General features: G+C 31.9%; 1 long non-coding RNA gene across 2 annotated transcripts; it reads left to right on the top strand.

Moving 5' to 3' along the window:
* The first annotated feature begins 523 nt into the window (after positions 1 to 523).
* Positions 524 to 3,908, top strand: LOC107643755 (uncharacterized). Of its 2 annotated transcripts, XR_002363295.2 has the most exons (3): positions 543 to 992; positions 2,058 to 3,389; positions 3,472 to 3,908. It is a non-coding gene; the product is annotated as an uncharacterized LOC107643755 (long non-coding RNA). The 2 variants fall into 2 exon arrangements; XR_015883730.1 differs by having other exon boundaries at positions 524 to 3,389.
* The last annotated feature ends 756 nt before the right edge of the window (positions 3,909 to 4,664 follow it).

Raw genomic sequence — 4,664 nt, 5'->3', positions numbered from 1 at the left:
ACTAGATATTTTTACTGACAGAATGGAAAATTAATAATAATTTTGTGAAATATATATTCACTTGCAAGAAAATATTTACTATCACTAAATATATAATTATTTTAAAGTCTTCAATTTAAAAAATTTAGAGACTAATTTAAATAATTACTTATTTTTAAATTTTATGATGCAAAATATCATATTGTTACAATATGCCTGTATCTGAGGGGAAAAAAAGTGATATTTATGTGTAATGATTATCATTCTCTTAATTGTGTTACATGAAGAATTTAATTTTAACGAAATTTTTAGCGTAAAAAAAAATTTAAAAATAATGTGACGCAACTAAAACAATTACTTTTTAAATTATATAAATATTTATTTAAAATAATAAATATAATTAAATAATTTGATAAAAATTATACTAATATCAGAAGTAAATTCTTACCTAAATTTGTAATAGCAAAAAATATATATTCGAAGGTTATAAAAATTAGAAAATAAATTGATTTTTTTTTTTTAAATTGAGGACTAAATTAATTTTTGGGTGAAAATAGCAATTCGATCCTTATCTTTCGGATTTATGGGATAGAAGTAAAGAAAAGAGAAGAGAACCGGAGAAGAGAAAAGACGAGGGAAAATCCATAGAAATAAAAAATTGATGCCGTTATCGTTTTCCGAGTTCTGACCTCTCTTAGTTCCGACTCTCAACACTGCTCGTAGTTATACATATCCATTCCACCGTTTGCCTTCACATTCCTATTTCTATCTCCTTCATTGCTTCATCCTTCAATTTCCAGCTAACTGAGCAGAACCAAATCAAGAAGAAGATGATGACAAGGTTGATGATCGTGGGTTTGGGATTACTCGATTTCCTTGTAGCTGGCCTTTCTTTGATGATTGCTTTGGCGTTCTTCGCTCTCATTACTTCCGTTCTATGCGCTGCCGCATTCTACAACAACACCAAGAGCGTTTCTTGAATCGTCCTTCAACAACTACCGCTTCTCCACTAAGTATTCCAAATCCCACTTCCTTTGATTGTGCCTCCATTTCATGCTATTTCTTTTTCCGCTGCTTCGTTAGGATTAGGGTTAATGATCTATTACTTCTAGTGTTGGTTCATTAGAGTTAGATTTTACTTACTAATAATTAGTGTGAATTTGGTATATTACTATTACTGTTACTTTGGTTTTTCAAGAAAGGTTGAGCTCTTTGGACTTGTCTAGTTGGGAAAAAGTTACTTCTGAATATGTAAAAGCCACAAAAACAAAACAGTGTTTGGTAAAATTGTCATTAAAAAAATCTATAATGACTCTAATAGGGTAAATGTATTAGATATTGAAATAAGTAAGTAATTAATGAAATGATAATTCAGAATTTTATTAAAATATATAACATGATATTAGTCTTTTTAACTATGGAAAGTATAAGATGAAGTTGAAAAGTATCTCTATAAGAGTTTTTGAAAGGACGTCAATTTTGTTTACCAAATAAAGATAGAAAATGTCAGCTTTTGTAGAGTAGAAGCGTTTCCCCATGGAGCAATACCACTATTTTGCTTATAGTTTCTTCTAACAATTTTTTGCATCCTAGCACAACCAATATTTGGAACCATGTTATCTGTCCATTTATGAGCATCTAGATCTTTACCTTTTATTTGTTGTTTTTATCATGAAAGTTGATGCATTAATGTAATTATGAGATCAAATTTTGATTTTAACTACTGGAACTTCCGTGGATGTACTCTTGGGATTCATTTGTGTTCTTTTCCTGGGTAGTTTGTACATTGGACTGTGGCTATATCCAAAACACCTGGTTTTGGAATCTTAGACTTTGTTTCAGCATTTGGAATTTCGATAAATACTGCTGTTTTCCAAGAAATCCACAACCATTCATGTTTTAATGTCTTGGTTTTTTGTTGAGTGTGTACCATTACTTGATTGGATTTAGTTGTGCTCACAACTTTGTAATTTTGTGTTTCCTTCGTAGAATTTATTTGGTTTCTCTGCAAGGTTGTGGTTAAATTAGCTTCAGTATTTGCTTGCTGTTGACCAATGTTTTCCATTCGTTTATTACAGGAATTATTTTTGTGGATTCTTTTGTCAAGATGAAGATTGCTTTTTCTATGAGCAGCAGCTTCATCATATATACTTGAGGTTGTTATTTTGAGCCACTAGAAAATGTAGGAACAGCAACAGCAACCACTAGCGAAATATGTAGGATTTATTCACTTTTGAATATCACTAAATAAATTAAGTTCAAGTGAAAAATTTATTGTAATATGATTTATGATAATGTAGAATGAATATTATAAATTGTGAATTAATTGAAGATATTTGAGGCAACCCGCTAGCTCTTTTTTATTTGTTTCTTTGTTTCTATAATTTTATTGATGATTTATTATCTCTTATCATTCTGATTTTGTGACTTTGATCTTCAGTATGAGGGTTCTCATCAATGGTTTGATTGTTGTTGTACTTGACTATTGAATTCTTTATCCTGTGCTCATGTATCAGAAAACATCCTTCACTAGTACAAGTTCTATCAAACCATGCATGATTGTTGTGAAAATAGCAGCTGGTATTCAAATCTATTATTTACTCAACTTCCTGATTTCAAGAAGTTCCTGATTTCATGTCTCTAATGATGAATTGGTTGACTACTATGCTAATATTTGGTTCTGGTGATTATACATTATTTTTCAAGCTCTGGATATCAATGACTGGTTGCATCAAATAATAATTAATCTCTGGGATCTGATGAATCATGAACATGGATGTGGCTGTACCTGCTCGAATTTCTTTGCGTGATATGGCTGCTCTCTGGGGCCATATTGACAGATCTTGATGACTGTCATGAGTGTCATCACAATGGTGATATCCGAGTTAGATCATGAATGACTTTCTAGATTGCATATATGTCTCTCATTAATTGCTTTGTCATTTTCTAGACATTATTTATAACAAATGCAATACTCGCAAGACTTATTTATTGCAACTATATCTTTTTTTATGTTTGTATCTCATTTGGTTATTATAACACATTAGTTATATGTTTTTATTATGTAGTGTATCCTGAACGATTTGCATCCCATATTTTTAGAAAAATGTCAAGTCACCATCCATATTGTCATGTATCTATGTTGCCTGTTGTACCTATGCTTCCTAGGTCATCTCTCATCTGTACTCGCTACTCAACACGAAAGGGGAATGATGTTATTGCTAATGCTTATAACATAAGGTGTGAGCTTTCGCCACATGACATGGTGTGAGAAAGGTCTTCTTTTGATGTGACAGAAACCTCCCAAGAATCTCTGCTAGTTCAACGGCTTGCCACTACTTTGTTGCTGCAGCATTCTACTAGTGCTATTAAAGTAAATACTTCGGCTTTGGGGTATGAGGTTTATTGAGGTAATACTTGAATCCATTTTGCCAGCAGGCTGTTGCTTAGGTTTTTCATTTCTTGTTTGGTAAGGGGATGTCCTTTGGGCAGGCGTTTCATTTCATGTCATGCAGGTTTTATCAGATGATAACATGAATTTTGGTTCTAATGCTGTGAAAGGCTGTGGATGATATCATTGAGGCAAATGATGTTATTGGAGATGACAATCGAAGTTACAAGTTTGCCATGGATTGAGATGTCTCATTCTATCATACGATCTTTTCTAGGTCCTATGTTTTGAATGACACACAGAGGATCTAAAATGGTTTCTTACCATAGAAGTTATCTGTAATATGATGTGATTTACTATTTGCAGAGTACAAATTGATTCCTTCAGCCTTCAGCCTTCAGGCCACCATTTTAGGATCTTCAATTTGTGAAACATAATTATGTTTATGGTTTTTCATTGTCGTTGTTACTTAAATTTTCTAGATTTATTACTTACAACCAGACATATATATTAACGAAAGGACTTTTTTCGACCCAAATGCTGTTGTTCTCAAAACTATTTACCTGAATGTCACTTATTAGAAAATGTTACCTTCAATTCCATCGTTTATGCCAGGTGATATTATTTTATATTTGTTTGTGTTGACCTAGAATTACCAAAGCGGGTGTCGAATCCAAATGGTGGAATATATTCAAAAGAGTGTAATGTGGGTAATTAGTTCTATGAATAGTGGCAGATAGGTTGGATAGCCATAATTATTATTGAAAAATGAAGATTCTTAGTTCATTAACCAAGGGTAGCCTAGTTTATTCTTTCACGCGAATCCATTTTGCTGCCGACCACTTTTCACCTTGAATAACAGGGCTCGGGGTCTGTCAGTGCCTTTGTGGTGAAGTGGTGGAGACTGAAGAAGAGAAGTGCATCTCCTTTTGGGGGGTTCTAGAACAATTTTATCATGTGAGGCGAGTAAAGATAGGACATAGGAGTATAATTAATTTTAAAAAATTAATAAAAATAAAATTGCATATTTTTTTTAGATAGATCCCAAAAATATCTAATTTTAAACAATTAATAAAAATAAAATGATATATTTTTCTAAATAGATATCTAGCTATTTATTAAAAAGAATTTTTATCTATTCATCATTTTTCTTCGTCACCGTAATATGCACCTTATTTAAATTGTCCAATTGAGAAAAGAGAGAATTTGTTAACACAAAAGTTTGATGCAATACGATTATTTCGTCTATAGTATATGGTTGACGACAGAGGTGCTTTGGTCGACTAGTATAGTC

The sequence above is a fragment of the Arachis ipaensis genome, chromosome B5, assembly GCF_059453495.1.
Source record: "Arachis ipaensis isolate K30076 ecotype BB chromosome B5, ASM5945349v1, whole genome shotgun sequence".
NCBI classification, from domain to species: domain Eukaryota; kingdom Viridiplantae; phylum Streptophyta; class Magnoliopsida; order Fabales; family Fabaceae; genus Arachis; species Arachis ipaensis.
The sequence above is the reverse complement of the archived record's forward strand: the minus strand, read 5'-3'. Positions and strand labels throughout refer to the sequence as shown.